The following is a 23,609-nucleotide window of genomic DNA, read 5'->3' on the forward strand; positions in this document are numbered from 1 at the left end:
CATCAATATAACGAAGTCAAAATAAAGTATACAAAGCATTTGGCATGGATATTGTGGTTGTTTCAAAGTTGCTATTCCCTTGCATTTTGCAGCTGATATACTTCATTGTGGCAACCTAGAAAAGACCCAACTTAGAGATGTGTACCTCTTTATCTTCCTGAGTTTGTTAATCATCCACGGTTTATTTGAGTTTCCTATTGAATATTCTCTCATTTAGTCAGGTCCTGGAAATTGAAACCTCTAACTACATTTCTGAATGCTTAATAGGAGTAAAATGGTATTTTTCTCTAATTAATGCATTTGAATTCCCACATGGTTAGATAGGCTTATGTCTTTGTCAGTATTTTGAAATGAAGTATTGCAAAAGTAGCATATACACATATATGAATAGGATTAAATAAGCCAGATAAGCCAGTAATCAGCAACAGTACAGGTTCTGAATAAAGAAGTTCCATGGAGAACTTTCTTCAGGGAGGTTGTTATGTTCCCTCCCTTAAAATTGCCTTAAAAATGAGTCCAAGAGGCAGCTACACAGTAGGTAAGCATTTACTAACCCCCAATCCAATATTGGAGCTAAGTGATAGGTGCTAACTGGCACTTAAAAAGTCATTGACTGTCACCAATGTCACACATATTAGATATTTCACATATTTAAATCTTAGTACTTTCTAAATCTTGAAGGAAATGAATGGGAAGAGAAAAGAGTTGTTGAATTAGCTATAAGTGTTTTACCTGTCTGGACAATCAAATATAGGTATGAAACCAAAACATAAAGGACACATTAGGAAATACATATGGTGAATAACAGAATGTTAAAAGGAATTTCCATAAACCAAGAAGAAAAAACAGCCAAATAGAGAAATTATGTAGGACTCAAAAACAGATAATTGAAAAAATTGAAATAGCACACTCATGAAAAATAACTTCTCTAGGAATTGAATAAATGCAAAATGAAGTAATAGACTATTTTAGTCTATCAGATTAACAAATATAAAGAAACTGTAGGGACCAAATTGATAAGGGCAGGGTTTATTTGCACTATTCCTATTGGATATTCTTTAAAATGCTCATGCTGCTGAGTAGATCATGTAAACTGCTGTAGCCCATCTGGAAGACATTTTAGCAGTTTGAATTCCTCATCTACATATCTATTCTAAAGAAATTACCAGAAAAATGAAGAAAGATGTACATACTCAGAAATTTGTTGCAATGTTTTCTGCAAGTCTGGCCCCAGACAGTGAAATACTCTGAAGTAATTAAAAAACGTTGACAAAGAATTTTTTACGATGTGAAGAAATCTTCATAATATATAACAGGGGAGAAAAGAGCAGCATAAAATAATAGATATGCTGTATGTATAGTCATGTCTATTGCATAAAAAGACAGAAAGAAATGAACCAGAATATTACCTCTGAGTATTGAAAGAATGGGTAATATTCTTTTAATCTCCATAGTTTCTACAACTTCCAACATTTCCACATGAGTAGATAGTATTTTTATAATCAGAAGATGTCACTGATACTAATGAAATGCAATTTAAAACTTTGATGAGCTGTGAAGCTATACATTGTGTAGTGAAAAAAAAAAAGAACTTATATCATGCTTGCTTCTCTTGTTAGTTCCAAAGAAGAGCTACTGAAGCAATTTCCCTTTTGTTGTTTGCACTGGCCTGGATCAGGAACTGCCTGTATGGACTTGGTGTGGTTTTAAAGGCACGAGCTGCCAGGTGCCACAGGAGCACTTGGTGTATCATCTGCCTTGGCTTATTGGAAGCTTTGGAGTCTTATTTCTGGAATGTTTTGTACCTTTTGCTATCAGAATGCCATTGGGGGATAAACGTGTACTTTATATATTGTCTCTTCTAAGAAGTGTAATAGCTAATGGTATAGCCAATTCATTACTGTATTTGAGATAGTCATTCTAAGGAAAGCATTCTCTTTTCCAAAGTCTCCTAGGTAATTAGCTCTTTAGCATGGGATCAAATGCAAAGGCGGGTTCCTTGCTTATCTTTGATTTATCATATAAAAAAAATTTGAGCCAAGATTAAGCATCTTAGATATTAAATTCTAGTTAGATTACAACAGCAGACATTAAGAGAAAGAGACATGTCACCTCTGGAAATCTAGACAGAGAGCACATTGAATTAATAAAGAATAACTGGTGGGTGCTCTACCTTCTGTCAATAAATGTGAATCTTATGAATTAATAGTTTAGGGAACATAAAATATTTGGAATCATTGGCTAATGAATTTAATGAAAGTTAATGATAGTGATTAAAAGTACATCCTTTGAGTATAGGGAATGCATAGGAGGGCACTTACTGTTCTCAGTGTCTTAGCTTACTAGAATGTACTGTCGTTGCATAGTGAAATGGCAATACTCTATTCTGTGTTCTTGTACTCACTGGTACTCTGAGTTGCAAGCATGCAGGAGTGCTCATTGTTAATCAGCGATGAGAGCTGCCATTGTGAATTGCAAAGCGAGGGACCCAACACTCATGTTCTGGATTGCCAAACAGTGTATCAAATAATTGCTTAAGAATTCTTGGCATGAGTTTTACTTTTCTTTTCTTGGGCTCAGTCATTAAAGAAAATCAAACTAGCCGCTTGCACTTCAGCAGTTCCTTACAATTTTTAGCACTTTGCCGTAGATCACTAATGAGTACTCCCAAAATGCTTCTGTGACGCAGAAAAATAAGAGCCTCACTTAAAATTGGATACTTGGAGGCAGAGAGCCTAGAAATGCATTGTGAGGGAGTGACAAGGCTGGGACGGGCCCCTGAGCCCCTGTCCTCAGCAGGTGCGGGAGTGCAGAAAGGCGGTCCCAGAGTATCCGCAGGGGAATTGCTGAGTTAGCCTCCTTTCGTCCCTCTGCTAAGAAGGAGCACAGAGAGGAGCTCCATGACATTGCAAGACTGTGCCGGGGAAATTGTGGGTAGGCAACAACATAATTGTTTCAATTTCTTTCAAATTGGGCGAGTGGGGTAGATTTATGATTTCTTCAATGAACAACTAAAAGTACTGTTTTTATTTTGATTTGACCATATGAATGCTTAATCTCTTGCTCCATTTATTGGAATGCATGGGACAGTATTGTCCTCCAACTGACCTTTTCCAAAATGGAATCCTGAGCCTAAAAGCTGTAACCTAAAACCCCAAATCATTGATTGGCCTTGAAGAACTTGCCCTGAGAGAATTAGGCCATCCCTTTTTCATCTTTAAGTGCATGTGCCTTGTGTGTACATCCAGAAAGTGGTATCCTTGGCCTCAGGCCTCGCTGAATTTGGGGATTTGTGGATGAGCAATAATCTCTCAGTCACAACTTGACTGGAGCCTGAACCCAATCTCACCCAAAATTAGTTTTCAAATCCAAATGCAATTAAAAACAGATGTTTTCAAGTAAACTGAAAAAAGTTGTGGAAAAAAAAATGAGATTCACTGCCTTGGTTGAATTTTCTAGGTATATGTAATCAACAGGAAGGGAGAAGAAATGAGTTGTTGCCAGAGAGTTTGCTCTTCCTTGTATCTACACTGAGCCCTTAGGAGCCTGGAACCAGTGCCCTTTGAGGAAGTGTGTTACGATTTGCCAGACTGTACTTCTCTGCCTGATCGACTTTCTGACCTATTTACAGGTCAAGACAAACGTGCATCTTGTGTTAGGCACTTAATAATTCTTATTGCTGAGAATTACGTTTTACACACAGAGGAAGAGGCACATAAAAAATAACTTGTTATCCAAAAGTCCTAGAATATTAAGGATTCTTGCACAGGAAGTTTCATTTACTGCATGCTTTAAAACTTCTTCTAAAGCTAGCCTAATGGCAATTCAGGAAACATTAATGAGTTTGGGAAAGTTTCTCCCCCCACTGAATCAGAACCCCATTAAAGTATGCATGGTGGGGAAAGGAAGGAGAAAGCTTACTTGTGGACAAATAGTACCCAGGAACTTTAATGTATTAAAATGGATTCTTAAGTTCTTTTAAGATGAAAAACATGTGTCCAATTATTCCGAGATCCACCACTCCTTACAAGTTTAGAACAGACAGTCCTCATCTCCCTGTCTTAAAATGAGTAGGTCTATTTTCAGAATAATTTTCAGCATTAAGTCTGGTCCACCATTTGATTTTTAATCTCCTCTTTTATCCCTGGAATCTTGCATTCCTGGTACACTTCATCTCTTTTGTGTGGAATAATATCTTTCAGAAATCTTTGATGCATTGGTGAATTAAAAGAAAAAAAGATGTAAGTGCTTGCTCTATTTGTCATTTTTAATATGTTTTGAGCCATATGATTTATGATTAAGTGTTTCTTGGGAGAGGAGAATGTTTAAGGTGGTATTTTGAGCTCCATTTAAGGCAATTTAGTTGTCATCAGGCCTCCTCACCCCATAACCTTCCTAAGACCTTGCTTCATAAATTGGACCCAAACAATTGGCTTGTGTTTCGAGTAGACAAAGCCTTATGGAAATGATACTTGCTAAGTATTTTTATTGGACATCTGGGTAAGAGTTCACCTTTGTCAGACCAGTCACAGACCACAGCCTGACTCCTACACCCTTGGTGGCAGTTTCTGCTCTTGGCAGACTCTTTTAAAATTCCTTTAAATTCAAAGGGAATGAGATTTGGATCATTTTTTTCCCCAACTTTCTGCTTTGACTCCTGATTCAGTAGCTGAGATTAACGATGTCCCTCCCTTATCTTTAGGTCATGACTCTGCCTGTAGGCACTCCCCTGCCTGCCAATCTGTATACCCTGGTACTGGGTGGACTCCCTATAGCTCACATAATGTCCACATATGACCAGGATGCTGAGGCCCTGAAGATGCCAAGTGGAGTTGGCAGGTGGAAAGAATGACTGCGCTTTCTCCATCCCCACTGATTCCTCCTGGTGCGTCACCTGGACCCGAACTGAAGTTGGATGCCAGGGCATAGAACTCCTCCTTGCTGAGCTGACCTTAGATGAGAGAGAGGAGAAGTTAGTATCATTTCACTTTATTTCTTAATAGCAAAGCTTATCCTTTATTCAAGAGATGTAAAGGCAACAAATACAGTGTCCTTTGGGGTTGGTAACCAGATGAAAAAGATTGAGGAGTTCTCTGTAGTATTTTCATTATTTGTATCATAATATAAAATTGTATGTTTGGAAAATATTTCAGCCATAAACTTAATTTTAGAAATTCCTGGACTGAAGGTAGAATATCTCTTGATGAAAATTTTTGTGACAAAGGCAGGAAGTGACTAGGCCAAATATGAAGGGAATAAATAAACAAACAAATAAATGAAATAGAAGAAAGGGGTATGTTCAGAGTATTCCAAAGATGAATTTTATTCTTGTTCAGAGAAAAATGTCCATTCGGCACGTGATTCCAGGTGCTAACAAGAATAACAGAGTCCTAGCACGTGGGCCCCGCCCTCTGTTCATTATTGCTCTCCTGAGAGTGCTGGCACTGTTCTAAATGTGAGACTTTAAAAACGTGTGCATCCTATGGAGATGTTGATTTAACTTCTTCCAGTGAGGAGATACACACCAGAAGATCTTATTAAATGAAGTTTCACACAAGTCTCATGTGCCTAGATGTGACTTCAGGATCGAGGAGATCTAAAGTCATTGCAGTATATACTGATGATCAAGAGAGTTTTTAAAATGTTTAAAATGTTTTCCAGTTGACAGAGCAGTTTCACATCTGACATCCCAGACTTGCTGTCCTTTGGAGGGCAGGCCCTCGGAGCACTCAGAGAGCAGAGTGGGGCTCTGGTGTTAGTAAGCCCCTGTACCGGTACCGTCCAGAGAGCTGCCCGTGTGAATGCTAGAGCCGAGAAGCCTGCCATTACTAGCTTTCATCTCCCTGCACCTCTGTGTGCTTGTCCATAAAGGAAGGAGTTGAATTACATCTTTAATAGCCTTTCCAGCTTGAGAATTCTTTGTCTATTCTCTATTTCCAGCTCAGGAGGTTTTAAAACTTGTTTGTTCATTTTAATTCCTTTGGGTATAGAACTAAAGAACAGCAAGCAAGACAGGGAAGGAGGTGAGGAAGGCAAAGATCAGGAAGGGGAAACAAGAATGAGAGAGAATTGGGAGAAGAATGAAAGGAAATAGGCTTATAGATAAGTAATGGGGTGGCAGGAGCGGGGCAGGCTGGCTAATTTCCTGTATCTCAGATTTAATCTGAGTGGGAACTAGCTGATGATTTGCAGTGTAATTCTGTAAGTAGTGTCAGAGTTAATAATTCTTTTGACTTTTCCTTAAGAAAACCACAGCCAGTGACTGCACAGTTCATTCTGCACCGAAGACAGAGTCCATGACAGCCCAGTGTGGCGGTGCTGGAAGGAGAGCCATTTCCGGCTAACGAAGAGGGGCCCTAAGGGGGGATCTGCAGCCTCTGTCCTGGGTGTGGCCAGCAGCCTCGTCTTGTGGGCGCTCTGTGGGTGGAGGGGTGAGCTCATACCTTTTCCTCCTTGAAGCAGTCATTCTATGACATTCAGACCCAACCAGGTCCCTTGGTCACAAAATAAAGAATGGTTTCCCATCAAGGTTTTTGCCACTAGCTACATTTTAGTTGATCTGAAAATCTGTAGTCATTACTATCTCGGTTTTTCACCTTATTCAGTCATCAGCAGTGGTTGTTATTTCTTTACACAGAAAAACAAAAACCCCTCTTGTGTGCTCTGGTGTGACACCTCGGTCTCCTAAAATGGACAGGGGTTGAGTATGAATTAGGTGTCCTTCTCTTGTGGGCGATTGTAAAATGTTTCATTTCCTCAGGGGCTGTGAGGAACACATTGATAAACTGTGGAGTGAGCTGGTTCTGGGAAAGATTGCAAAGCATTTTCAAAGCAGAACTGCCTGGTGGGAAGCAGGCATTTCACGTACTTTCAATCCAGTGCTATGGGGGCGGCCTGGCCTCGGGAGTGGGGGTGGCTTGGCGTGGTCCCAGAGCACACGGTCCTGTCCAGGCTAGCGGGGCACTGGGGCTCTCATGACAGCTGCAGCCACTCTCCAGACAGTGTGTCTCCGTTTAGGACTTTGCCTCTGGGGCAGTTGCCTGGAGCTCTTTGTCTGGAAAGAAATGTCATAGCTCTTCAAGCCGTGGTCTGTCAGCGACTGCCCAGAACTTAGCGCATCCTACGGGGCTCTTGTGCCTTCTGCGTTTATGAAAACCCCACCTCAGTACAGTCCTTCACCGACATGGCAGCTTATTCAGGTGGGTCAATCTTGGAGTATGCAAGAGGAATGGGGAGTTGGATTGTGGATTAGAAAAGTTAAATAAAATAAAGAATCATTTAAAAAGAAACCAACACATACATACCATAAACACTTCCTCTTAACTTAAAAAGTGTTGTATTCTTTCAGGAATCATTTGATGTAGGAGGAAAGAAATATTTTCTCTTTCTTATTGAAATACACAACTTTTACAATATTATACAACATTATTTACAACTTTTATGATATTATATTAGTTATTTAGCAACTATATACATTGCTAAAATGCTCACCGCAGTAAGTGTAGTTGCTATCTATTAACATACAAAGATGGTATAATATTATTGACTATATTCCCTATGCTGTACTTTTCAGACTAATTTATGTTATAATTGGAAGTTTGCACCTTTTTATCTCTTTGATCGGTTTCACCCATCCCCTTACCCCTGTAAAAGTCATCTTTGAATCTGGGTATGGTATTAGAATCATCTTTCACAAACCGCATTAGTAATGCATCATCTACAATCTCCATTTGGGGTTTTTTTTTAAGTTATTGCTTCATTAGATTAGAGCACACATTTAAAGGCAGTCATAGAATCATCTAAGAAAACAGGCCTCCAGATTGTTATTGCTGTTTTTCCCTGACTTTAACAGTTGTTTCACTTGCATGTAATTCAACGTACAGTCGGGAGCTCCCCTTGGAGAGCCCTTCCAAAGTAGCCATCCTCATTTTGTGTAAATAGTTCTTTGCTTTTGCACTCGTATTTCATTGCTTCCCATAATAATCAGTTACATTGTGTAAATATATTAAGCCCAATGGTGTTGGGGGTAAAGTACAACTGATCCTTGGTGAATTTACAACAACTAGTCAGAGTGGAAGCCCAGTGGCTCTAGAGAGAGACCTGTTCTCTGCTGGCCGTCAAGGTTGAGGGCCAGCGGGGAGGGAGGCCGACAGAAGGCCTGAGTGCCCACTCACCTGCAGAACTGCTAAGGGGGTCTGTGAAGCAGCTTCTGCTCTAATGAACTCCTACCAGTCAGAGTGCAAGGTGGCAGTCCCCAACAGGGGGCAAAGCTGGGAGTCCAGTTGCTGCAAAGTGTTAGGTGCAGTGGAGACAATCCACACAGAGCAGGAGAAATCACTTCTCTGAAATGTGCAACCAGGAGGCAGGGGCTGAATTGTGTTGCCTCTAAAGTTTGGATGGGGAATTCCTAACCCCTAATACCTCAGAACATGACTGTATTTGGAGATAGGGTCTATAAAATATTGATTAAATTAAATGAGGTCATTAAGTCCTACCCAATATGAGCGTTCTCTTCATAAAAAGAAGCTATTTGGACACAGACGCTGACACATGAAAGGCGATTTGAGGATGCAGAAAAAATGGCCATCTGTAAGCCAGGTGGAGAAGCCCATTGCAGACCCTGACCTTATGGCCCTTAGAAGGAACCAACTCTGATGACACCTTGGTCTGGAGCATCTAACCTCCAGAAGGGTGAGAAAATAAGTATCTGTTGTTTACCAGCCTGGGGTCCTTTGTGAGGGCAGCCCTAGCACACTACTACAGAGCCTTCATGGAGGAGGAAGCATTTGATGCGGGCTGGAAAGGATGGGTGGTTTATCGATAGCCTAAGATAAGAGGAAGGAAATTGCAAGCAGACGGAAGATCTCAAACAAAGATTTAGAAGTGGGCAGGTATTTGAGAAATAATAAGACGACCTTTTGGCTAGAGGAGAGTTACTGTAGGGCAGGAGGAGTATAGGAAGTAGGTCAGATCAGGGTCTTCTGTGGGCACTGGGGGGGAACCTGCTGAAGGATTTGGAGCAGTGGCACAATCAAAGTGGCATTTAGGGTCATTATCTTGCATGCAGTTGCCAGAGAAGTCTGTCTGGCACCTTCTGAAGGCCCTCATGGCTGTCGGCAGTGTGGATGTGACCAGCTCCCAGATGAGGCTGATGGTACTGCTTAGGGTGCGCAGAACTGGTGGGAGAGACAGACTCACCCTGACGTAAGAGTGACAAAGCATTACTGCCTTATTAAGCTTCCATCCCTTGGCCTCACCACCACCCTGCCCACTCCCAGCACCCTGCAAGTGAAAAGAGACTTGCCAGGTTTCCTGACATCATTTGCTTCTTGAGCAGGACATAGACAACGTGAGCAGGAGAATTCAGGAAACAGGCTTGGCTCTGGGCTGCTGATGGAAGTGGCCCCTCATCTCACACAGGGGCAGTTGGACTTCAGCTCATCTTGGGGTTTATATCAAGCCTCTCCCACTGAGTGCTGAGCTGAAACGGCATTTTATCTTGTAGTCTTAAAACACTATGTATCTGTATGTAGTAACTCCTACGGGGCCTAGTTACCAAATCATTGGTGCTCAATAAATATTTTTAATAAATGCAGTAATGGCCTGTTCCATGGCTTTTGATTATGCTTATAGCCTGTTGCATTAGAAGAGGTTTATCAGCCTTCCATCAGCATTAGCTATTCTGGAGCCCTGTGATATTGTTAAAAACAATTGCCAGAAAATGCTCAGTTAAGAACAAGGCCCCTCAAAGAGAGATTCTGTCTCTGTAGGTCTGCGGTAAGTCCTGGGTGTACCTATTTATTAAATGTGCTGTACATGATTCTGACTTATTGCTAGGGTTGCAAAATCACTGATTATGACCTTTTATAACAGTTCTGAGATCAAGGTTAGATCTGATACCAAAGCAATTTAATCCTTATGATTCTAATTTTAGCAAACTTCATTAGCTTATCTAGAAAAAGCTTTGCATTCCAAGATTCAAATGAGTGACTTCAAAGCAGCTGCTTCTGCTTTCCAATTTAATTTAAAGAGAAACTCTTCTCTTCCTCGTGATTCTTTCACACCGAACAACAAAACCACCCAAATAAGAGATAGAAATTCTTTTACAAAAACAAGTTCATGCTCAGAACAACCCCCAACTAACTCCAATTAAACTGAAATACCAAGTTCTTTATTAAAAAAAAAAGAGCAGGTGGGAATATTGTCCATAAACTTCTGTGTACAAGAAAATGGAACTTCACTTTTCTATAGCTCAACTCATTTTCTACTTCAAGTTTCCATTTCATTAGATGGCAAAATCTTAGTTCAGTCAATAGAGTATTTTATACCTCTTCCCTAGGGGTTGCACTAAGTTACTGGGAATTTAAATGATAGCAAGGCATGGGGTGAAGGGGGTGGCTCAGGAGGTCATCCATCTGACCTGAGTCAGCACCTGTTCCCACTGGCATCAGTGAAATGTCCTCATTCCTGTCTGGTCCTTGTTGCTACATCATCTTTCATCCCCCATTGCAAAGCTTTAGGTCTCTACTGATTTCCATACCTCTCTCAGGCATGACTGGATGAGTCTCCTACTTCATCCAACCCTGGGCAGGGGTAGACCATATGGTTGCCTCTGCAAATTTATGTTGATACAAGAGGTAGTCATTTCTACCTTGAGATGATATTGCCCTTCCCCACATGCTGCCCAGGAAAGAGGGGTGGGTTTCTTTCATTTCAGTGTGTATGAGATTGTAGGCCCCTCACACAAGGCCCCCAGCATCTCCTCCTTGCTGCCTCTCCCTCTGCCCTGGGAAATCTTTTCTAATCTCTGGGGCAGCAAACCTTGCACTTACATAATCAAGCATTCTCACAAATCTGTTAGATTGTTTCTGCACAAGATTCCGTTCAGTTTCCCTTTGAGGGTTGGACTTTTGAACAAATCACAGAAAATGTCTAGTTTTTCTCTTTAGGCCCCATTACGTGATCCCTGAGGCAATAAGCACCTAGCTGAAATCATCAGGGTAGTACTATGGAGCAACAGAAATAGAAAGCTAGGCCTCCTCTGAAATGTATTTGATTCAGCCTTGGCTGAAATTGTAATCAAAGCCAGAGAGTCACAAGCTTCAGTGATCAGTTTAATGAAGAATTTTGAAGAATATTGGCACAGGGCTTGGTGAATCTAGAGCACTGAGTTAGCCAGAACAACTTAATATATAATAGCTAGAAAATATAAGATGTTTACTTGAAACTCGCTAAGAATATAAACAGCAAAGTTAGCGTGAAGGTCTTATTTTTTCATATTTACATTTATTCTGTATCTTGTTATCATTAAATCATTCTTTTACTAGTTTGCAAGAATTTCCTTGGAGAAATATTGACTCTAAACTTTATTGTTATCTTCTATGGACTGTATCCTTAATCTCAGAAACAAGCTTGCTTGGAATGGGAAATTGCATTTACTCACTATAAGTTTGTGGAAGGAATTGAATTTGATAGAATGTTTATTGCTGGAAATCAAGTTCACTCCCCTAAAGTTATAATGTATACACCAGCTTGTGGCCTCTCTAGCTTCATTCTGTTACTTTACTCTTATTTAAGGACCTTGACTTCATTTAGTTAAGAAGCATCAAGCCCTTTACTTAGCTTTCTCCCTGAAAGGCTGTTTGAAAAACTTCAAGATTCCAACAAAAGTAGTTTTAAAGAGTTTTATGAATTTAAGTTTTTCTCCACTAGCAAAAAAAAGAAATGGCAAGAAATAAAACCATCAATTAACATTTCACACTCATTCTGCCACAAAAGTAGAAATGTCTTTCTAACATGTCTTAGTGACAGAAGCACAACTTCAGAGTGATACCACTGAAGGAGACGCAGACAGGCCAGAGAAAAGCCTAGGGAGTAGCACACAGATATATTCAGTTTTCCAGGTCCAGTGCCAGTTTTATCTTGGTACCCAAGGTGTTAGTCCTATAGAAGAGACTAATTTGATAAAGTGCATTTACATGAATGAGTTGGCTATGTTTTTACTACCTTTGTTTCCCCTGTTATTACACACATTTCCTGAGGGCAGAGACCTTGTCTATTTGCTGTATCTCCAGGACATCCTATGAGGAGAGTGGTAGTCAGTCAATAAATACTTTTAAAAAAATAAATGTGTTATCCTAGGATTCTGGGTAGACTTTTACCCTATGTTTTTGAAAGTATTGTTAGAAAAAAAGTCAAATTTTAGTACAAAGATCAGTTAGAGTGATTGACATGCCAGCATTAGTCATGGCTGTCCTTCAAGCAAATGCTCTTCCCTGGATCCCTCAAACTACACACCCTAATGCTCTGATACAAGAATTATATGCAAACCTCGCTCCGTCTCTGCCCATTTTTGAGTAGGTGAGCTCAGTTCCTCTGTCTGGTAGGACACAGTGCATATTTACAAATCGGTATTTTCCTATGAGTAGTTGATATAATTTTGCTGTGTGGATGGTCAGTGAATTATGTGGATGGGTCTTGGAGAAAGGAGCAAGAAAACACTGTATTCAGACTGCAAGGTCACATGTCTGTCAGGGACTGAAGGAGGAGACACAGCTATCTTGGGTCATTATTAAAGGATACAATTTTCCCTGAATGTCTTTCCTTTCATTACTCCATCATTACCCCAAGATTTTTCAGGCTTAAATCTGAATGGACAAGTTTAAAATTTATTCCTTGTATTTTCAAATGTTTAAAAGTTTTAGAAAGAATAACAGTAAGCTTTTTCCTTCTCTATGCTTTTTCCTTTTCATCGTACTACAGCTTTGAAACTAGGTAGTTAAGCTTAATGTTTGGCAGGGGTGGGGGGCACATAGGTACTCCTGTATGTGTATGTTGTTTTTTCTGTAATAAAATTTTGAAACTAAATTAACACTGATGACCTTTAATGTCTCCTCTCAGTATAGAATTTCACATCCTTTCATAACTAAGAAGTTGAGCTCCATAATCTTTACTTTTTGTCTTGTTTTTATTTTTAGTGAAAAAGGTAATCATAATTTGAGGCAGAATGTTCCAAATTTTGAACATACTATATCTAAGACAAATTTTTTTATTCCAAAATTCTAGGTTGATAACTATCATCATATGTGTTTATCATTCATTGTAACTTGATATTCAATTGACTTTTCAAGGATCAAAAAGTTTCCACTGGCAGCACCTACCATCAATACCAAAATGTGCAAAGCCAACTGTTCTCATACAGCTCTGTGCCGGCACCTCAAGGACCTGTTTTAAGTGGGCAGAGGTGCAGATGCCAAGAAGGTCAACAAGGATGGGATCTTCTGGACTTTAGCATATTTAGTCCATTAAATTTCCCATGGAATATTGGCAAGACTTTGCAAGTTAGTACTATGTTTTGAGATGGAAACCAGCAATCACTCAAATTGAAATGTAAACATTGGGTAATATTTTATTATAAATGTTCGCTTTCTTAGAATGTTCTAACATTAGTTATTCAAAGATTATCACCAGGAAGAAGGTTGGATCGTCACTTCTGGGTGCCCTGTGTTTTTTGTATTTCTTGTATTCCATCAGATAAGTACAATTATCATATCTGAGGATTACATGTGCTTATACCATCTTATTATGTATATGCCTAAAAGGAGATTTTCTTTATAAGCCATGTCAAAGGTTTACATCGATCCTTTATACTTTCAAACTTGTCAAGTTGATGTATGAATGGTATATGACCATAACATAACTGTGATTTCCATATTGGCTGGGTCAAGCAGTGTGCATAAAAACAGTTTCAGGGCATTCAACACTGAAATGTGTAAAGTAAAAAAAAAGAAAGAGGGAGAGTCTCAAGATGGCAGCATGAGTAGGGTAGCAGAAATCTCCTCCCAAAATCATTTGTATTTTGAAAATACAGTAAATACAACTATTCCTAAAAGAGAGACCAGAAGATACAGTACAACAGCCAGGCTACATCTACATCTGTGAGAACTCAGCATCTGCCCCCCACCCAGTGGGACTGAGCACACCCCCACCCCAGCTCACCGGCAGGAGGAAAAGAATCAGAGTGGGGAGAGAGTGGAAGCACAGGACTGCTAAATAATCACCCCTAGTAATCTGCACCAGGACACACATTGCATGGTGTACTGAATATTAGAGAAACAGAAAGTAAAATCTGAGACTACAACTGCAAACAGGTCCCCACAGCCAGCTACCCTGGGGCGAAAGAAAAGCGGGCACTTTAAAAGTCTTAAAGGGACAAGGATTTAACAGGTGGACAAAATTGTCCCGGCACACTCAGCCCAACAGACTTGGAACTTTAAGGAAGTTCAGGCACCTTAAACCCCTGGGTGGCAACGCAGCTCTGAAAACCCCTCATGGCAATAAGCAGCCTGTCATTCACCCTCCCCCCCACCAACACTGCAAGCAAACTGGCTGACCCACCATTGCTGAGGAGCAGCCGGGGAGCAGCCCCGCCCACAGCAACCACACAGGTTCTTCTCCCAGCATGAAGCTCACAGGGCGAGACCCAGTGGTTGCCCCCTGCACACAGCTGCCCGGCACAGACAGTGGAGAGACGGCACAGAGCCTGGAAGGAGAAAAGGGGCTTTATTCTCGCAGCACACACCCGCTGCTAGCCTGCAACCCCTGCCAGTACCCTAGGCTATCCTGAGGGCCGCCCAACCCACGGCAGCTCAGAGGATTAACCGAGAGGCTGTTCCCTGCACCCAGTTGACTGGCAAAGGCAGAGGAAGCCAGCGCAGAGTCCAAAAGCCACGTAGGGTCTCTGCTTTCACAGCGAACATGCACTGATCACCTGAAGCCCCCATCAGTGCCCTAGGCCATCCTGAGGGCCACCATGCCCATGGAAGCTCAGGGATTAACCCAGAGGCTTCCCCCTGCACTCCGTTGACCAACACAGGCAGAGGAAGCCAGCACAAAGTCTGGAAGGCATGCAGGGGCTATGTTCTTGCAGTGAACATGCGCTGCTCACCTGTAACCACCACCAGTGCCCTAGGCCATCCTGAGGGCTGCCCAACCAATGGCAGCTCAGGGAATTAACCCAGAGGCTGCTCCCTGTGTGTGGTTGAACAGCATAGACAGCAGAGATGGGCAAGGTGATCAGCAAGCAGGAAGGGACTTTGTTCTTCCAGTTGACACATGCAACACTTACCAGCGATCACTTCTATTGCCATGAAAAGACAGAAGAATATGGTTCAGCCTATAATCACTCAATCACTAGAGACAGGGCCTGGTGAGACTGAAATAACCAATCTTCCTAAAAAGAATTCAAAATAAAAGTCATAACCATGCTGATGGAGCTGCAAAGAAATATACAAGAGTTAAGGGATGAATTCTGGAGGGAGATAACAGAAATGAAACAACCAATGGAAGGATATAAGAGTAGCCTAGAGGAAGTGGAAAAGATTATTAATGGAATAGAAATGAGACAACAGGAATACAGAGAAGCTGAGGCCTAGAGAAAAGGATCTCTAGGAATGAAAGAATATTAAAAGAACTGTGTGACTAATACAAACAGAACAAAAGTCACATTATATGGGTACCAGAAGAAGAAGAGAGAGGAAAAGGGATAGAAAGTGTCTTTGAAGAAATGATTGTTGAAAACTTCCCCAAGCTGGGGAAGGAAATAGTCTCTCAGACCATGGAAGCCCACAGAACTCCCAACACAAGAGACCCAAGGAGGACAACACCAAGACACATAATAATTAAAATGGCAAAGATCAAAGACAAGAACAGAGTATTAAAGGCAGCCAGAGAGAGAGAAAAGATCACCTACAAAGGAAAACCCATCAGGTTATCATCAGACTTCTCAACAGAAACCTTACAGGCCAGAAGAGAATGGCATGATATATTTAATGCAGTGAAATAGAAGGGCATCTAACCAAGAATACTGTATCCAGCATGATTATCATTTAAATTTGAAGGAGGGATTAAACAATTCCCAGATAAGCAAAAGATGAGGGAATTTACTTCTCACAAACCACCTCCACAGGGTATGTTAAAGGGACTTCCCTAGATGGAAGTACTCCTAAGGCTTAGTAGATGTCACCAGAGAAAATAAAATCACAGAAAAGAAAGTAGACCAATCAAATACTCAATAAAGACAAAAAATAAAATCACCTATCCACAAAAGCAGTCAAGGGAAACACAAAAGAGTACAGAATAAAAGACCTAACATATAAAGAGTGGAGGAGGAAGAAAAAGAAGGGACAGAAATAAAGAATCATCACAATGTGATTATAATAGTGTAATAAGTGAGTTAAAGTTAGATGGTTAGATAGTAAAGAAGCTACCCTTGAACCTTTGGTAACCACGAATCCAGAGCCTGCAATGGCAACAAGTACATATCTATCGATAACCACCCTAATTGTAAATGAACTGAATGTGCCAATCAAAAGACCCAGAGTAATAGAATGGATAAAAAAGCAAGACCCATCTACATGCTGCTTACAAGAGACTCACCTCAAACCCAAAGACATACACAGACTAAAAATGAAGGGATGGAAAAAGATATTTCATGCAGACAATAGGGAGAAAAGTGCAGTTGTTGCAGAACTTGTATCAGACAAAATAGACTTCAAAACAAAGAAAGTAACAAGAGATAAAGAAGGACATTACATTATGATAAAGGGGTCAGTCCAAAAAGAGGATATAACCATTCTAAATATCTATGCACCCAACACAGGAGCACTGATATATGTGAAACAAATACTAACAGAATTAAAGGAGGAAATAGAATGCAATGCATTCATTTTAGGAGACTTCAACACACCACTCACTACAAAGGACAGATCAACCAGACAGAAAATAAGTAAGGACACAGAAACACTGAACACACTAGAACAGATGCACCTAACAGACATCGACAGAACTCTACACCCAAAAGCAGCAGGATATACATTCTTCTCAAGTGCACATGGAACATTTTCCAGAATAGATCACATAATAGGCCACAAAAAGAGCCTCAGTAAATTAAAAAAGATTGAAATTCTACCAACCAACTTCTCAGATCACAAAGGTATAAAACTAGAAATAAACTGTACAAAGAAAAAAAGGCTCACAAACACATGGAGGCTTAACAACATGCTCCTAAATAATCAATGGATCAATGACCAAATTAAGACAGAGATCAAGCAATGTATGGAGACAGATGACAACAACAGCACAACACCCCAACTTCTGTGGGAGGCAGCAAAGACAGTTCTAAGAGGAAAGTATATAGCAATCCAGGCCTATTTAAAGAAGGAAGAACAATCCCAAATGAACAGTCTAAAGTCACAATTATTGAAACTAGAAAAAGAACAACAAATGAGGCCCAAAGTCAGCAGAAGGAGGGACATAATAAAGATCAGAGAAGAAATAAATGCAATTGAGAAGAATAAAACATTAGAAAAAAATCAGTGAAAGCAAGAGCTGGTTCTTTGAGAAAATAAACAAAATAGATAAACCCCTAGCCAGACTTATTAAGAGAAAAATAGAATCTACACACATAAACAGTGTCAGAAATGAGAAAGGAAAAATCATGACAGACACCACAGAAATACAAAGAATTATTAGAGAATACTATGAAAATCTATACACTAACAAATTGGATAACCTAGAAGAAATGGACAACTTTCTAGAAAAATACAACCTTCCAAGACTGACCATGGAAGAAACACAAAACCTAAACAAACCAATTGCCAGCAAAGAAATTGAAGCGGTAATAAAAAAGCTACCCAAGAACAAAATCCCCGGGCAAGATGGATTCACTGCTGAATTTTATCTGACACTTAGAGAAGACATAATACCCATTCTCCTTAAAGTTTTCCAAAAAACAGAAGCGGAGGGAATACTTCCAAATTCATTCTATCAAGCCAGCATCACTCTAATACCAAAATCAGGCAAAGACCCCACCAAAAAGGAAAATTACAGACCAATATCCCTGATGAATGTAGATGCAAAAATACTCAACAAAATATTAGCAAACCGAATTAAAAAATACATCAAGAAGATCATACACCATGATGAAGTGGGATTCATCCCAGGGGTGCAAGGATGGTATAATGTTTCAAAATCTATCAACATTATCCACCACATAAACAAAAAGAAGGACAAAAACCACATGATCATCTCCATAGATGCTGAAAAAGCATTCGACAAAATTCAACATCCATTCATGATAAAAACTTTCAACAAAATGGGGATAGAGGGCAAGTACCTCAACATAATAAAGGCCATATATGAAAAACCCACAGCCAGCATCATACTTAAGAGCGAGAAGCTGAAATCTTTTCACCTAAGATCCGGAACAAGACAGGGATGCCCACTCTCCCCACTTTTATTCAACATAGTTCTGGAGGTCCTAGCCATGGCAATCAGACAAAACAAAGAAATAAAAGGCATGCCGATTGGTAAGGAAGAAGTCAAACTGTCACTATTTTCAGATGACGTGATATTGTACATAAAAAAACCCTAAAGACTCCACTCCAAAACTACTAGAACTAATATCTGAATTCAGCAAAGTTGCAGGATACAAAATTAATACACAGAAATCAGTTGCATTCCTATACACTAATGATGAACTAGCAAAAAGAGAAACCAGGAAAGCAATTCCATTCACAGTTGCATCAAAAAGAATAAAATACTTAGGACTAAACCTAACCAAGGAAGTGAAAGACCTATATATACCCTGAAAACTACAAAACACTCTTAAGAGAAATTAAAGAGGACACTAACAAATGGAAATTCATCCCATGCTCTTGTGTATGAGTAATTAATATTGTCAAAATGGCCATCCTGCCTAAAGCAATATACAGATTCAATGCAATCCCTATCAAAATACCAACAGCATTCTTCAACGAACTGGAACAAATAGTTCAAAAATTCATATGGAACCACAAAAGACCCCAAATAGCCAAAGCAATCCTGAGAAGGAAGAATGCAGCAGGGGGGATCTCGCTTCCCAACTTCAAGCTCTACTACAAAGCCACATAATCAAGACAATTTGGTATTAGCACAATAACAGAGCCACAGACCAGTGGAACAGAATAGAGAGTCCATATATTAACCCAAACATATGTGGTCGATTAATATATGATAAAGGAGCCATGGATATACAATGGGGAAATGACAGTCTCTTCAACAGCTGGTGCTGGCAAAACTGGACAGCTACATGTAAGAGAATGAAACTGGATCATTGCCTAACCCCATAAACAACCATATATTGGAAATGGATCAAAGACCCAAATGTAAGTCATGAAACCATAAAACTCTTAGAAAAAAAAATAGGCAAAAATCTCTTGGACATAAACATGAGCAACTTCTTCATGAACATATCCCCCCAGGCAAGGGAAACAAAAGCAGAGATGAACAAGTGGGACTATATCAAGCTGAAAAGCTTCTGTACAGCAAAGGACACTATCAATAGAACAAAAAGACATCCTATAGTATGGGAGAATATATTCATAAATGACATATCCAATAAAGGATTCACATCCAAAACATATAAAGAGCTCACACACGTCAACAAACAAAAAGCAAATAATCCAATTAAAAAATGGGCAGAGGATCTGAACAGACACTTCTCCAAAGAAGAAATTTAGATGGTCAACAGGCACATGAAAAGATACTCCACACTGCTGATCATCAGGGAAATGCAAATTAAAACCACAATGAGATATCACCTCACACCAGTTAGGATGGCCACATTCCAAAAGACAAAAAAACAACATATGTTGATGAGGATGTGGGGAAAGGGGAACACTCCTACACTGCTGATGGGAATGTAAGTTAGTTCAACCATTGTGGAAAGCAGTATGGAAGTTCCTCAGAAACCTCAAAATAGAAATACCATTTGACCCAGGAATTCCACTCCTAGGAATTTACCCTAAGAATGCAGGATCCAAGTTTGAAAATGACATATGCACCCCTATGTTTATCGCAGCACTATTTACCATAGCCAAGAAATGCAAGCAACCTAAGTGTCCATCAGTAGATGAATGGATAAAGAAGATGTGGTACATATACACAGTGGAATATTATTCTGCCATAAGAAGAAAACAAATCCTACCATTTGCACCAACATGGGTGGAGCTAGAGGGTATTATGCTCAGTGAAATAAGCCAGGCAGAGAAAGACAAGTATCAAATGATTTCACTCCTCTGTGGAGCATAAGAACAAAGCAAGAACTGAAAGAACAAAACAGCAGCAGACTCACAGAACCCAAGAATGGACTAACAGTTACCAAAGGAAAAGGAACTTGGGAGGATGGGTGGGAATGGAGGGATAAGGGGGAAAAAGGGGCATTACGATTAGCACACATAATGTAGGTGGCGGGTACAGAGAAGACAAATAGTGATTCTATAGCATCCTATATGCTGATGGACATTGACTGTAATGGGGTATGTGTTGGGGACTTGATAATGGGGGGAGTCTAGTAACCATAATGTTGCTCATGTAATTGCACATTAATGATACCTAAAAAAATTAAAAAGTGAAAAACTTCCTACTTCCCAATAGTGTGATGGGGTATAAAGTAGTTAGGATTTTGGTTGGCACATTGTAGGTCCTCAATGAATGTTAGCTCTTTTCATTAGAATCTGTAGAGGTTTCTGTTATTTAGAGATTTGTATCTTTCTCTTGACTAGCAAAGGTACTTGGCAAATGATATGCAGCATAATCTAGAAAGCTAGTAGTAAAAGGAATGGGTGGATCTCCCCATTTTATAGATGAAGATATTGAGGCCCCAGAAAGTTAAGTGACTTAGACAAAGTCATATAGGTAAAGTGAGAGATCTGAGATGAATCTCCTGACTCCCAGTTTGCTGGATTCCCAGCAGCCCCGGTCTGGAATTTCTCAAACAAGTGGAGCTTACAGGTGTGTCTGAGTAAGGCCCCTGGCACTGCTCTGACCATCTACAAACACAGGGAAAAGCAAGATTGGGTTAAACAGCTTATAGGAAGGGGAAACATCTCACAAGACCAAAAAAGGTCCACATCTGTTTGGGGCTCAATTTTAAAGACCTAATAAGACTGCAGTCTTTTGGAATCACTTGATTTTTGGTCATCTAGGGTAGGAACAATTCATTACTTTAGATGAATTGCCAAAAAGTTGTTTTGTCTGTAAATTCAAGTAAATTGAATAACAAGTCATCATGGGATATAAACACAAAATAATGTTCTGCTGTTCCATTTTCTTTTTTCCTGAAAATGTGGGTGACAGACATCTTCACATCCAGCATTGCTTTTGGAAAAAAAATTAGCCAGCAGTTCTTAGGAAGAAAACCATTTCCCCACTCTATAGGAGACTGGATCTAGAGAAACTGAGGGCAATGGAGACTGATTTTTCTCCATTGCCCTCAGTTGATTTTTCTTCCTCTTGTTTTTCCCCACTGTGGTTCATTTTGAAAAATGTAAATCTCTAAGTTTTGGATACCCTCTAGATGTTCTATTTTTAAACCAGCATCTCTTCAGAATATTCTTTAACATCCAGGGAAATTAAAGTGTTATATTGTCTTTGCTCTCCTGCCTTGGGATTTGGAGTTTGATTTAGCATTTTTCTTTCCAAGATAGGAGATTGTCCTAATTTCATTCCTCACTTGGGCAGAATAAATTGAGACTGAGTCTGGTAGAGGGACACCAAACATGCCTCTGCAGCAGCACCATCAAGGAATTTAGATGCAAAGTTCAGAAAACTTTAGACAGGACATGGTTGGAAGAGCCTGGAAAGGAACCTTCTTGGGTGTTTTGAAATTTTAATTATTATTTTGAAATTAGAACCTCAGAGATGGTTGGTAGCTTACCTTGGCTTTTGGTGAAATTTGTATTTAAAGGGAAATATATTTAATTTCATTCACCAAACTTCCAAATGGCCCTGCTTTGAGCTGTACAATAGTTTGATTATGAAGTCACATATGACAAATGGGTTTCAAGGTGGAATTTCTTGAAAATAATGGGTAAAAATCTCCAGCAGTCCATTAATGCCAAGAGATGCTATACTAATTGGCAAATACCTTGTCTAATGCCTTGGACTGACTGATAAAGCAAATCACCAAGTCCTCTCTTAAATGTTTTTTTTTGGTCTGATAAACCGATGACAGATTTTAGAGAACCATGTATGCTTCCTATTGTTTTCCTCATCTTTTAAAACTTTGGTGTAAGTATAAAATAATGACTGTCACAAAAACTGGCAGAAGAACCCTGGGATTTTATTACATATTTTAAGTGAATATTTCAGATTTTCTTCTCTCTCTCAGATTGCAATTCCTGCCACTTATATTATGTTTGGGAGGTCTCATTATTGCAAAAATGACTGTTGGGTTTCCTTTGAGTTTGGGGTCTATGAATCTTTCTAATAAATTGTTTTTTGACATTGCAAATATTAAAAAGCCTCTATATATTATCAGGGAGGGGAAATCCAGTAATTTTGTTCTAGGCTGTATCTTTTTTGTTGTTAGAAGTATCTCTGAGTAGATTATTACTTGTTAGTCTACTCTTCAATCTATTTCTTCACAGTTAATGTGAAATGTGCTTATGAATGTTGCTGATGCTTTTCTCAGCTAGACTGCTGATTAAGCACCTTCTCCTTTAACATACAACTTTTGAACCCTTTAAAAAATCTATGGAAAAGGTCTGAGAAAGATGGTACTAGGACCACTACCAGTGATCATTAAAATAAGCCTAGCCTGAGGTAGTCATGATAGTTTCCAAATAGTGTAAATTTGTAGTAGAAGAATAGAAGTGGCCTTAATTTTTAATGAGGAAACTCTTATCAACAGCCTGACATTCACAAGGGACTGGGAAGAATTGAAGAGCATATGGCATTGTTTTCGAGCAGCCTGGCATACAGTCTACAGAATACCTGCAGTAAACCTTCATTGAAAATGCAGATTCAAGGGCTCCACTTAGTTCGAGTGAATCAGAATATCTAGAGTTAAACCCAGGAAACTGATATGCATTTGGTAATAGTCATGTGCACTCAAATTTTCGGATGATGAAGCTAGAGGCTCACATTTTCTACATGTGGGCAAATAATGCACATTCTTTAAAGCCAGGCAGATGAACTGGGCTAAAGTCACGAAACCTTTTAGGACAGAACAACTCAAGAGAAGAATATTATCCATAAACCCTTCCCATGGTTCTACACTGAGTGGCAAAGCTTTATCCAGGTGGAAGCAGGGGATCACCATCAGTATTAAACAGTGTCTGGGATGTTGAATATTATAGCCCAAGGAGCATAGTAAATGTCCAAAATCGTCTAGCCAGGGTACCTGTACAAAATGTCCATACAGTCCCCTTTCTATCAGTGACATGGTCAGCCTGCTGAAGCCAGGCTAAAGCTTCAAACAATCAGAATCTCCTCTTTTCAAGCCAAAACCCATGGAAATAAAAAGGTGGGAGCATCAGTAAGTGAAAAGCAATTAATGTGTATAATTTAACATGGTATAGATGGATAGAGGCCTGGTTTCTGGATCCAGTAATAACTATGTGAATGTTGGTGCAATAATTCCTCACTGTCTCAGCTTCATTCCCTGTGAATGAAGTTACTCATGATTCCTCTGCTGCATTTCAGCTCTTAGACTGATTTGATTTGGGAGCGTCAGCTTCTTATCTAATTGCATGGCTGTTTAGACAAGCAAAGTCTAGGGTCTCACT

General features: G+C 39.7%; 1 long non-coding RNA gene across 1 annotated transcript in view; it reads left to right on the forward strand.

The window, feature by feature from the left end:
- The window catches only part of LOC130683263 (uncharacterized), a 68,219-nt gene extending 61,701 nt beyond the window's left edge, over positions 1 to 6,518 (forward strand). The window contains exons 3-4 of the long non-coding RNA XR_008996834.1: positions 4,703 to 4,972; positions 6,246 to 6,518. This is a non-coding gene — a long non-coding RNA (uncharacterized LOC130683263). The remainder of the gene's footprint in view (positions 1 to 4,702; positions 4,973 to 6,245) is intronic.
- The last annotated feature ends 17,091 nt before the right edge of the window (positions 6,519 to 23,609 follow it).

The sequence above is a fragment of the Manis pentadactyla genome, chromosome 1, assembly GCF_030020395.1.
Source record: "Manis pentadactyla isolate mManPen7 chromosome 1, mManPen7.hap1, whole genome shotgun sequence".
Taxonomy (NCBI): Eukaryota; Metazoa; Chordata; class Mammalia; order Pholidota; family Manidae; genus Manis; species Manis pentadactyla.